Here is a 13,616-nt window from a genome sequence, read left to right as displayed (position 1 = left end):
GCATAGGTTTAGTGACTAGAGAGCGTAAGAGGGAACTAAAACTAGTTAAGGAATTAGAGGAAGCCGTGTTGATTGGTAGTGCTGCTCGGGTGAAGGCTAAGAGACTGGAATTAAACCAGCACCTCGAGGTCAAACACATGGGATGCATTATCAGGGCCAGACTTCATGCATTGGGGAGTGAGGGGATCAATGCCGATGGATGGGCCCAGATGGTGGAAACCCAACGTGGAAATGATTCCACAATTCGATCTGTGGAGAACCTACAAGGCGAGATTGTGAACGAGCCCGATGAGATGTCATGCTTTTCAGGAGCACTTTGCACAGCTTTTCGGGAGGGCGATGGACCGGATAGTAGGTTGGACCTTTCGGACTTCCTTACCGGGCTGCTGCGTCTCTCGGGGCAGGATGCTGAGTGCTGTGAAGGGTCGATCACACCTGAGAAGGTGAGAGAGGCTATAGCTGATTGCAAAGTTGGTAGGGTTCCGGGACTTGATGGTTTTCCATACGAACTGTACAAAAGTATGCCAGACTTGTTTGGGCAAATTGTGGCCGGTGTTTACGCGAACTGGCAGCAGAATGGGTTGATCCCCAAATCTGTACGCCGGGGAGTGATAACTCTGGTCAGGAAGGGCCCAGACGAGGGGGATAAGATAGACAACTTTAGGCCTTCACTCTGTTAAACGCAGAGTTGAAGATTTTGGCCAAGGTACGAGCAAAAAGATTGGCGCGGATTGCGAATGTCCAGATCGGCAAGGTACAAACCTGTGCCGTCCCCGGCAGAAGCATTCAGGACAATCTCCATCATATATGCTATACCTTAGAAGAGTTTGGTAGTGATCCTGGCAAAGGTGGGGCTTTGGTCCATTTAGACCAGTCAAAAGCATTAGATAGGGTTGACCATCGGTACCTGGTGTCCGTACATGGTTTACGGAGTGCCGTAAAACACTCCTACTGTTCCGTCGCTCGGGTAATGCCAGCGGTTTTGGTACCATCACATCTTTCTATAGCAGGTTGGTAGAGGCTGGGAATACACTAGGTCTCGGAGATAACCAGTTAGACAGTCTGTTCTGAGGGACGTTCGGGCCGGGGTGTTTGGATAATTTCCAAAAATCCCTGGCCTGGAAATGTTACCGAGGAGCTTTACACGTTCGGGATAAGCTCGCACGACACGGTCAATCTAGACTTACGGACTGTCCAAGACGCGGGCAGGATAGGGAAACTGTCCTGCACGCTATTGTTCAGTTTCCGGGAATGTCTGCAGTGTGGGCTTATGCAGAACATCTGCTGTCAGGTTCGAGAAGAGTACAGCTGTCGTCTGAGTCAATTGTAAAAAGTGAACCGCCGGATTTCCTCGCGAAAGAAGGTAAGCATTGTTTTGTCACAGTAGTAGCAATTGCGAAAGAGGTGGTATAGAAGACGCGAATGAAAGGTTTGGCGACAGGCGACTTCATTTCCGGTCTCGGGTTGGTGAGATTTTTTATCTTCCACCTTAAAAGGAAGGTGAGGCTGGAGAGAAGATGCCTGCCAGAGAAAATATTCAAAGAAAGATGGTTGCATGTTACGAGGGTGCTAGGAATGAAAGATTCCTCGTGAACATGTCATAAGCCTGTATACAAAGATTCCAGTAGGAGATTGGGGCTCGTGAGGTCGGAGCGTAACCCATCTCTCTGCTTCATTTCATGTTTGTATTTTGTCCTTGTTGTATTTCATTCGATTTCATTATATCATGTAAATTTTTAAAAGTTATATAATCATTGTGTCTGACCCCAATCAGGCTGTATTGTCCCACTCTGTATTCCGCCCCTTGTGGGTAATAAAGAAATATAGAGGTGCCCATAGGTGACACAGTCTAACAAGTCCGAAAGAAGACTGGTTTCTTGGCTGCTACTCGACCCCAAGTTTTAAAAAACCGTCGACTATGAAGAACAGAGTTTTACATTGGTTAAAGTCACCCTTGGTTTTACTAAAAAAACATGTATATCATTGTATAATATATTTTGCATGTTCATTCGTAGAAGTAACAAAAGAAACCAGCTTTATTCCTTCGTAAAGTGGTATACGGAATCAAAGCAACAAACATTACAAATTCTGCTGGTTGTTGTTCACCATCATTTGATAATTGAGCTTGGGTCGTCATTGGTTATATATTAATTTTCCTATGAAAACAGCAGGATCTTCATAGCTCGCCTTGATGAAAAAAAAACCTTGTAGTACCTAATTGTAGTAGCTATATTGAGTGATGTCCTATTTTGCTCTATAACTTTCAGCATCTCATCGACTATCCCTGACGGTTCGGTTGCTCTCTCTCTGCCTTCATATACTTAACAGCTATATAGCTGTCAATTTCAATAGCTGGTCACTCTGTTACGAACCCAAATACCGCAAGACAAACTTCCTCTTATTCTTCAGTGAAAAGCTTCAAGACGACTATCTTTATTAACACAATGAAAAATAAGTCTAGAGAGGTTGTAGAGATTCTTGAGCAGAAGTGACTAGGTGCATGTTGTGCACAAGAAACAAGATGGAGGGAACCTCAATCAGATTCTCCATAGACAAGGAACACTGGTACAAATTCTTCTGAGTGGATAACAGCACTAGAGTTGGTGAAATAGGCATATTTTGGGCTGAGAAATTACTAAAGTAATTGTGGTAGTCGTATGTGACTGAATAACTAAGCTTAGATTAGTCGTAGACAAACATCAGCAGTGATGATCTCTGCATATGCACTGAAATCAAGAGATTAGCAAAAGGATCGCTTCTATGGAACCTTCTTGCAGACTACCTCAAAAACAGATGACAATAACTTCGTTAACATGGTTGGTGTCTTTAATAGACATGTTGAACAACACCATCCTGCCTATTCTGATGTATATGGAAGTCATAGTTATGGTACATGTAATGAAGAAGGATCAAGGCTCTTAATGTCCTGTAATGCAAATTACCGAACGCAACACTAACTTCATGAAACCGGCCAGCCTCCTCAACGCCTACCATTCAGGTTAACATTCTAGCAAAATAGACTTCTTACTTACCAGGAAACGAGATAAACAAAATGTCGGAAATATTTAGGCTTTCCTCTATGAAGAATGAACCATTAAAACATACATCCAGTATCAGTGACTTGATAGTGGGTTGGTAGTCTGAATGCGACGATGGCCTGGGGGCGACTCTAGGACTCGGGTTTATTCAACTGGATAGCCTGTTTCACCGTACATTCGGGTTGAGAACGTTGGACAATTTCCAAAAGTCCTCAACCTGGCAATGCTACAGATGTGCCTTGCCCATTTGGGATAAGCTCGCAAGACACGGTAAGCGCCAGTCGCCGACCTGTCCAAGATACGGAGTGGGGACAGGGAAACCGTCCCTCACGCTATTGTTCAGTGTCCCAAGATAACTGAAATGTGGGCTTATGCTGAACACCTGTTGTCCGGCGAAGGAAGAGTACAGCTGTAGACTGAGTCAATTATAAAAATTGACACCGGGAGTTTTAACGAATGAAGGTAAGAATTGTTTTCTCACGGTTGTAGCAATATCAAAAGAGGCAGTATGGAAGACTAGGATAAAAGGAATTAAGACAGGCAACTTTATCTCTGGCCACAATTTACGATCATTTTTTTCTTTTCATTTGAAAAGGAAGCTGTGGCTGGAGAAGAGATGTCTGTCGGAGTGTACGTTCCAAAGGAGATGGAAGCATGTTGCACAAGTGTTGTGCTTGCAAGGAACCGTGTGAATAGACAGAAAAAAAAGAAGAAAAAAGGTACCAGCGGTAGATGTGTTGTTGTTATATATATATAATGTATTGAGTATTAAAGGAAGTAGTGAGTACTTAGTATGAAAGATTAAGAATATGAGAGAGACTGAAACAACGTGTTAACGATACAAGATACTTTATTTGACTGCCGTTGTTGTACAAGTTAATTGTTTTGGCGGGAAACAAACTGAAAGTCCTTTTATCAAGGGAGATAATGGGCGACGTTGATTGTTCATGTTTGTTGTGATGATTATATAACATCTTCCTTTTTTTTTATATTTATTTTTTTTTTTATTATCATCTGTATCTACAGGGAATAATTATTCGTCGTCCACTTTTTGTGGTTTTATTATTTTGTAGTGTTGAATTCTGTAGTTGTGCTGTTTTTGTTTTTTCATGCGTGTTTGTTGACTTAGGAAATATATTTTCATAATCTAATTCTTCTGTTATGCGAACGTGTTCGTTTGTTTTAAGAATATGTTGTCTATTTCGTTTGACTGTATTACCTTCCTCTGTTATTACTAAGTATGAACGAGGTTGCTCTAGTTTTTTAATTATTTTGCCCCTTCTAAACCAATTGTTGTTAAACTTAATTCTAACCGTGTCGTGTGGTTTTAACTCTGGGAGTTCTGTTGTAATGTTTGATTTCTTCTTTTCGTGAGGCCTGATACCAATTTTGCCGTGTAGTATGTTTGGGAGATTTGTTCGCAATGTTCTATTCATTATTTGATTTGCAGGGGATGGTGCACCATTTTGTAATTTAGTCGTGCGTAATGCTAAGAGCGCTAACTGAGGTTCTTCGTCACTTTTGAATGCCTTTTTTTGCGTCTTTTTTATTGTCTGTATATTTCTCTCAACCATGCCATTCGCTTGATGATAATGCGGGCTTGTCTTCGTGTGATGAAAATGCAAATTTTTTGAATTCAGCCGAATTGAATTCTGGACCGTTGTCACTTACAACTGTTTGCGGAATTCCGAATTTAGCAAAAGTTTCTTTTAATTTTTTGATTACGGTTTTTGACTGGCAATCATTTATTTCGTGTAGATCAAAAAATCTTGTTGTATAGTCAATAATTGTGACATACGAATTTCCAGACAGGTGAAATACGTCTGTACCCACTTTGGTCCATGGTGTAGTAGGTATTTCATGATTTATTAGTGGTTCGGCTGCTTGTTGATTTTTGTAGTCAATGCAGTATGAGCATGTGTTAATCATGTCTTTGATTTGAGCGTTAATGCCGGGCCAGTATATACATTCCTTCGCTCTCTCTATGCATTTTTCGATACCCATGTGTCCGGTATGTATTTCCTGTAGAGCTTCTCTACGTAATGACTTAGGTACAATTATTCTTGAACCTTTTAGAACGAGACCATTGACGATTGATATTTCATCACGAACAGATACGAATGGTTTGATGTTTATTGGTATTTTGTCTTTTGGGGGCCATTCTGTTCTTGTAAATGTGACGAGTGTCTGTAGAGACGGGTCGTCTGCAGTGGCTTCTTTATACTCTTTTAATTTAGTGTCGGTTATGGGGTAATTTTTATTACTGCATGAATGTGCGATTTCATATCTTCGTCTGATACTTCTGGAGTATTTTGCTCAAGGTATGCACGTGATAGGGTATCTGCAACAATTGATTCTTTACCAGGTATGTGGTTTAGGTCAAAATCATATCTTTGTAATGTTAGTAGAAATCTTTGGATTCTGGGGGGGCATTTAGTGATCGATTTTTTGAATATTTGCTTCAACGGTTTATGGTCATTTTCGATTCTGAAATGAGTTCCGTATATAAACTGATGAAATTTCTTGCATGCGAAAACTATACTGAGAGCTTCGCTCTCTATCGGACAGTAGTTTTGTTCCGCTTGAGTTGTTGCACGAGATGCAAACGAAACAGGTAGCCATCTTTCGTTGTGTTTCTGCTCAAGTATCGCTCCGAGCCCATGCTTACTAGCATCTGTAGTTATTTTTATTGGTAGATCTGGATCATAAAATTGTAGCACTGGTTTTCTGGTAATCATTTCTTTTAGCTTTTTTATTGCTTCGATTTGTGGTTTGTCGAATGACCATAACGTGTCACTCTGTAGAAGCTGGCGCAATGGTGCTGTGACTTCGGAGTAATTAGATAAAAATTTACATAGGTAATTTGTCATACCTAGGAATCTTTGTAATTCTTTTTTACTTGTTGGCAGTGGCATGTGAATGATTGCTTGTACTTTGGTTGGATCTTGTTTTATCCCTTCGCTGGTTAATATATGCCCAAGGTACTTGATTTGTGATTCATAGAAGATACACTTTGATTTATTTAACTTTAATCCGTGCTTTCGGATTCGATCGAAAACTTGTTGTAGTCTATTTGTGTGTTCTTCTAAAGTGTTGGACCAGATTATGATGTCATCCTGTGAATTTCTTGCTCCTTCTATGCCCTCTATTATTTTTGAAATTTCTTTTTGGAAAACTTCACTGGCGCTGTGAATTCCAAGGGGTCGTCGTGTGAAGCGATACCTTCCAAAAGGTGTGTTGAACGTTAAAAGATGGGAGCTTTCTTCGTCAACTGGAATTTGCCAGTATCCATTAGATGCATCGAGTTTTGAAAAATATTTAGGGTTATGCATTTGTGCAAAAATGTCCTCCGCTGTAGGGAGTTTGAAATGTTGCCTTTTTATGGCTTTGTTTAGATTCTTGGGGTCTAAACAGAGTCGGAGTTTTCCGTTGGCTTTTTCAACGATGACTAGGGAATTTACCCAGTCTGTAGGTTCACTAACAGGTTTTATGATATCTAATTCTGTCATTCTTTTTAATTCTTTGTTGAGTTTTTCTTTTATAGAAAAAGGAACCGATCTTGGTGGATGAATTACAGGAGTTATTTGTGGATCCACTGTGATATGATGTGTTATTGACAAAGTGCCGATTTCTCCGAAACAGTCTTCATATTTTTCTAATATGTCGTTTGTGTTCGACGAATTTATTTTTGAATTTCTCTGAATTAGGTTCAGATCTTTAGCTGTCTTTGCATCTATAACTGCGTGCGAGTTTGTTTTTGCAACAATGAATTTTATTTGCTTTGATAATTCTTTGTATTTAATGACTGCTGTGCATTTTCCTAGCACTTTTATAGCTGTGTTATTATAAGCTGATAATCGAGTTGAAGTTTTTTGCAGTTGTGGTTTTGGAATTATATTTCTATATTCTCTGAATGGCAGTACGGTTACGTCTGCTCCTGTATCTATTTTGAATGTTACATTCGAGTTGTTCACTTTTAGTTCGACCGTCCAAATGTCTTTTGGAGTCTTGAACTTTTCGATTTTGTGCACGCGGGAATTATTTGCAGTGATCATTTCGAGTACATGTGTATCGTCATCTGATTCATCGTCGGTATGTATCTCTACTTTATGTACAAATTTTCTTGATTTGCACATTTTTGCATAGTGTCCTTGTTTCTTGCATTTTTCACATGTCTTGTGAAATGCTGGGCATTTATTTCTTTTGTGATTATAACCACAATAGTGACAGTTAGTGACGTAGTGTTGACTTGGCGCTTGAAACTTCGCGGGCTTTCTGTCACTTCCGCCTTGTTCGTTTTGATGTCTGGATTGCATATGGCGGGTTATTTGAGTTTTGGCGCTTTTCTGTCGTGTTGACTATATACCCTCGAGATTTCGTTATCTCTTGTTTCGGATGTGGCATTTAGCATCCTTGATTGGAGTCGTGTTTGCTCTGCACTCTGACCTGCTTGAATTGTTTTTTGTAGGTCTAAATTTGGTTCTCTCAATAATCTTTCTCTTAATCTCATGTCTCTGATTCCACATATCAGAATATCTTTGGTGAGACTGTCTGTGAGGTTGCCGAATTCGCACTGTTGTGCCTTTTGGCGCAACTCTACTACGTACTCATCGAATTTTTGATGTTCCGCTTGTCCACATGTGAAGAATTTGTGTCTTAGGAAAGTTATGTTTTTCCTGGGTTCACAATATGCATCGAATTTTTCGATTACTGTCTGAAGGTTCATTTCTTCGTCGGGTGAATCGAAATCCAGTGTGGAATGGATATCTCGGCCTTTAGAACCGATGCAAGTTAAAAACATTGAAGTTTTTACTTTGTCTGGCTTCATGTCACTTTCTGTTGCTATCAAAAAGAGATTGAATTCTTTTTTCCACTTTTTCCATGCTGCGGCTAGATTTTCCTGATTAAAGTCTAGGTCTTTTGGATGCGGTAAATTTTCCATTTCGTCTTTGAAGTATGATTTCAACTTCTTTTTTCCTTTGGTTTCTGTATTTTGGGTTCTTTTAGTATTCTGACACCATGTTGTTGTTATATATATATAATGTATTGAGTATTAAAGGAAGTAGTGAGTACTTAGTATGAAAGATTAAGAATATGAGAGAGACTGAAACAACGTGTTAACGATACAAGATACTTTATTCGACTGCCGTTGTTGTACAAGTTAATTGTTTTGGCGGGAAACAAACTGAAAGTCCTTTTATCAAGGGAGACAATGGGCGACGTTGATTGTTCATGTTTGTTGTGATGATTATATAACAGATGGAGGCTTGTGAGGTCGGAGCGTGGCCTGATCATCGCTTCATTTGTATTGTCCTTGCATTGTTAATTCCATTCGATTTTTTATATTGTATTCAAATTTTTAAAGTCACATTATATGTAAAATCATATCGCTTTACTGATCCCATCAGTTGTTCTGTCCATTTCTATGTTTGGCCCCCGGTGGGCAATAAAGAAATTGGTATTTCGTCTGTCTTTATATTCTGAGTTCAAATTCTGCCGAGGTCAACTTTGCCTCTCATCCTTTCGGGGTCGATAAATTAAGTACTAGTTGCGTACTGGGGTCGATCTAATCGACTGGCCCCCTCCCCAAAAATTTCGGGCCTTGTGCCTAGAGCAGAAAAGAATACTCAGTCACATTTTCCTCTAAGGTTTCTTTAAACCCTACAATATCTACGAACGTATCAGTATCTTTCTGTCCTTACACCCAAGAGTCGTCCCATTTTTAGCACCATGCTGGTTAGATCTATGGTTAGAAACTACTGTTAGAAACCAGTGGTTCTCAACTATTTTTTGTCTATGGATCCCTTTCATTCCTACTCTACATTTCTAGCCATTCTGCATATAAAAAAAAAGTCCTACTGTATTTTTATAATGAAATATTATTAGGAAATGTATAAAAAATTAAAATATTTCGTGTATTGTAGAAGTATGAGCAATGTATTGCACATAAGATTTAACCAGAAAATCTTACATGGACCCCCAGTTGAAAACTACTGCTCTAAACAGTCCACGGAGTAACTTCTTGAGTACAGAGCTTAATTCTCATTAACGAACGAAATTAATTTCCATTTTGACCAGTATAACGTAAAATTTGACAAAATCACGCGATGTTTTCTAATTTAAGCTTTAATTTTGGCAAAAGATTAGAAAATGTTACCAGCTTAAACAGCATTATTAGAAATGCATCTTGAAACTCAAGTTATGGTGCGTATTGTATGGTTAACAACTTTACAATATGGGTGATGCAATTGGAGTAACAAATAGTGTAGCGATAAAATAGTCAGAAAAGTCTAAAACTCAGAAACAACAGGACTCGTAATTATTATGGTGGGAGAGCATTCACTTTTGTCGATGGGGTTTTGACTTCATTATGTCCGCCCAAAAATCACTACTGTTAATGATAATTCTTGCCAAGAAAAGCAAGATGAGTTAAATACAAAATTCATCGTATTGACTAAAATGGTTTGATCTAGAAATAAAGACTAAAAGTCGGAAACGAATATTTCACTACTGGTTTTCCGTACAAGAAATATTGATCAATGCTATTTATACTCATAATACCGGAATGGTTTACTCTTTGGTAAGACAATTCTAAATTATTTACATAATGATTATAATTGTATTCTAGTACTGATTTGAGCTGGGGTTTTTTATCTATATATTCTTCGCTAATATAAGACACTTGAACGACAAAAGTGAAAGCTGTTAATACCGTCGCAAAGCTATTCTATTCTCTCCCAGACTAACATCAGTGGTTAATTCTCCTAATTATGATGAATGATCGCAGAGAAATCTAATTCAATTGTAGTTTTTGCTTTTGAATATGTAACAATTGATAGATAGGGAAACACGTTTTTCGCTATCTTCCCTTAAAAGATATTAAATATTTATCCGCGTCTATATGACCAGATGTGTCCCAGTTCTTGCCTTATATACGGCACTTAAGATATTTCATATGCCGACGTCGTGGGCATTATATATATTCACCACAAAAGGTAAATAATATATTTAAAACAATTAAATAAAACAAAACTGCGTGTAGAAATAAATATTATTATGTTCGTTTAAATAAACTTGTTGGTTTATCTTATTGTCTTTCAAACTAGGTAAGGAAAAACAAAACATCGTTATCTAACTTAGTAACAAGGCTTCCTCCTTTGCAAAAACTTTCACGTTTGTCGAAGCTGGAGGAATAACTGATGTTTGTTGACAACAGGCTATTGTTAACAATAATCAACAATATTACTTCAGGAATACTTGCTCTCTGCAAGCGTTACTACTTTTAATAATCAGAAAAGTATTTTTAAATTGGATATTTGTATAACATTGAGAGTTTTAAAATATCAATACCGGTCAAAATCTATCCAAATTTGATAATTACCGTATTTGATGGCACATAGATGCATTTAAAAAAAAAAAAGTCTCATAAAAGTCACCCAGGTCCATAAATGCGAAGTTGGACCTACACTGGTTTCAAATTTTGGCACAAGGGCAGCGATTTCGAGTGAGTGGGTAAGTTGATTACATCGATCCCAGTACTCAACAGTTACTTATTTATTCAACCCCGAAAGGATGAAAGGCAAAGTCAACCTCACGGAATTTGTACTCAGAACGTAAAGACAGACGAAATGCTACTTGGCATTCTATCCGGCTCGTTAACGATTCTGCCTGCTCGCAGCCTTAAGTTGGATCTAACTTTAATGCGCTAAAAACTTTTTTTAATAAGCTCTGCTCAGATTGAAGTGTGTCTTTTATGTCATCAAATACGGTATTTATTAAAATAAGAGGAACTCCCATACAATAGTATAGTAAGAAACTACCTAATGCGCCAAAACCTTTGGAAGGGTTTCCCAAGTTTTTCGGAATCTGTATGTTTTTAGCTTCGTATATTATGAATCAAAAAAGAAAAGAAAAAGAATGAGAAAGGTTGTCTGCCTCTCCACCCTGTAATTTTTCAAATTTAAATTACTTTGTTCTTCTTACTCTCCTCCTTTGTCTCCTCTTCCTTCTTCAGATTTACGTATAAACATTTGAGATTACGATTTTTCAAAATTGTGCATAACATAATTCCGACAAAAAATTTTGAAAATATCAAAACGGAAAATTTACAGGAAGAGGAAGGCAAAAAATTAACCCCATCTATGAGGGTTTCTTTCTTTCTTTTTTCCTTTTTTTTTTTACCCCTTTTTCTTCTTGTGACTCCGATATTCGTTTTGTCTAAAACATACAAATCGGCGAGCTGACAGAATCGTTAGCACACACATCGGGCAAAATGCTTAGCGATTTTACATTCTGAGTTCAGCCGACTTAGCCTTTAACCCTCTGTGGGTCGATAAAATAAGCATCAGTTGAGCACTGGGGTCGATGTAATCGACTTACCTCCTCCCACAAAAATTCCAGACCTTGTGCCTGTAGTAGAAAGGAATGTTTTGAGATGTTCATTAAGATAATATTTTCTTGTGGAGTGGGAATAGCTATGTGACTGTGTGTATGTGTATAGAATCCCTTTGCAACCATAAGGTCTCTGGTTTGAACCCTTGGCTTGGTACTTTAGGCAATTGCCATTTTTCAGGTTAACAGACACTTTCTGAGTTGTACAACTTGATTCTGCCTGAAGGATTACGTCATGGGTGTACGTATCTGTGGAATGCTCGTCCACTTAGGCATCAATTCAGATCGAACAACTGAATCCTTACTGTCGAACAGCTGGAGGTCCACGACCCTGAATTTCTTGATATGAATGTTTGCAGTAATTCATTGAAAAAAGACATGATTTACAGTAAAAAAAAATGAAGAGAGAAATAATAAAGTCAGTAAATACATTATCAGCATATAGTGCAGACGTGGTTGTATTGTAAAAAGCTTGCTTCCTAACCACATGGTTCCGGGTTCAGTCTAACTACGTGGTGCCTTGTGCAAGTGGTCTTCTACTATAGCCTCTTGCCGACCAAAGCCTCGTGAGTGAACTTGGTAAATGGAAACTGAAAGAAGCCCGTCATATGTGTCTATCTTTATCCCCCACTACCGCTTCACAGCCGGTATTGGTGTGTTTACGTCCCAGTAACTTAGCGGTTCGGCAAAGAGGACGATAGAGTAAATACCAGGCTTTAAAGAATAAGTACTGGGGTCCATTCCTTCGACTAAAATTTCAAGGTGGTGCCCCAGCATGACCGCACTCTGATGACTGAAACAAGCAAAAGATAAAGATAGCAGAGTTAAAAAGTCACGCCAGGTGGAAACTGGTGTTTCCATCACCACCACCTGGATGAGTCGATTCATATCTTCATTATATCTATTGTATTCAGTAATGGAGTTATTGGCTCATGTCTTTAAGAAATAGATACCCATAAACACCACCTGTTATCAAGGAAACCAAAATATATTTTTTGGTCCAAGGGAGATAAATCTAACTTATCAACCGGGATTATCTTAATTATTGTTCCGATATGGTTTCTTAAATTGGCATTTAAATTTAAAAAACAAGATGCTATATTTGTAATCAACAACGAAATCGAGATGTAAAACAATAAATGAATCTGTTAGGAATCATAATAGTAGAATTGATCAGAGGTCAGACTTTAGGCTAAAGGTTTTATGTGTTTTTGAGTATATTTTTACCTTAACTTGTCTAAAATATCGTCCGTCATAAACTTTTGTTTTTTTTGTTTTTTCCAGGATTTGCCATCACCAAAATCAAGGCGAATACAATTAAAGGTTGAGTCGATTCAGATCTTTAGCATATCTATTGTATCAAGTAATGGAGATGTCTTTAGAAATTAATTATTTTCACGCCTTATTAAAACTTGTATGTATTAAGTAAGTGTTACCATTTTCATGTAACAATTATCATGCAAGCTCAGCATTTAAAAATAAAGATAGTTATGAAAGTTTTTTATAAGTAAAAATGTATCTCAACCTTAAAGTAGAATATTTACGTCTTCATATGCTAAAATTATCTTCCAAATCTTCAGTATATGGAAAAGAACTGTTTGTATTTTTCTTTTAAAATAAACTCTGAGCTAGTACTTCTTTTTATTTTTCGTTGTTTTTTCCTCATCAACTCTGAGGGGAAAAAAGTCACAATATTACATCACACCTACTCACTGATACGACACAGCTAAAACCTTTGCAATCTTTGTATTAAGTCTATGTTCCTCTAAACTCATCATAATTATGTGTCACCTTCACTTGATGCACCTGTCTTTCATCCCCACATTAATTCCAGATTCAAAACTCTTTTCACAAACTTCCTTCTCTAAAGCCTTACCCTTCTAGAACTCTTTTATTTATGTTTTTCCAAATATAAAACTTTAACAATTCAAAGTGAATATTATCTATTCTAATCTCATCTAGATATACCACAGGGAATGATTATGTCTTTCAAGTTTTAATGAGTTTGTAGCAAGGCCAATTTTTATTATGGCATATTGAAGACGATCAACTTTTATAGGCTCAGCATAGTAATCTGTAATGGTTGGTCATGTTAACTATCATGTGAGTGTTGAAAATTGGTTGAGTATTGCACGGAATTTGGATTACAGATCCAATCACGTTGTGCATAATACATTCTCAAACAAC

General features: G+C 37.8%; 1 protein-coding gene across 3 annotated transcripts in view; it reads left to right on the top strand.

Moving 5' to 3' along the window:
- The window catches only part of LOC115210853 (zinc finger protein 420-like), a 47,679-nt gene that overhangs the window by 21,823 nt on the left and 12,240 nt on the right, over positions 1 to 13,616 (top strand). Inside the window, exons 1-2 of one of the 3 annotated variants that reach the window (XM_036502013.1) lie at positions 9,331 to 9,618; positions 12,714 to 12,843. The gene's annotated coding sequence lies outside the window, so the exon portion shown is untranslated. Of the gene's footprint in view, positions 1 to 9,330; positions 9,619 to 10,014; positions 10,034 to 12,713; positions 12,844 to 13,616 lie in introns of those variants that run through there. The other 2 variants (XM_036502015.1, XM_036502014.1) reach the window with 2 other exon arrangements.

The sequence above is a fragment of the Octopus sinensis genome, linkage group LG4 (genome assembly GCF_006345805.1).
Source record: "Octopus sinensis linkage group LG4, ASM634580v1, whole genome shotgun sequence".
NCBI classification, from domain to species: Eukaryota; Metazoa; Mollusca; class Cephalopoda; order Octopoda; family Octopodidae; genus Octopus; species Octopus sinensis.
Note: the sequence above shows the minus strand (reverse complement) of the source record. Positions and strands in the feature narration are given on the sequence as shown.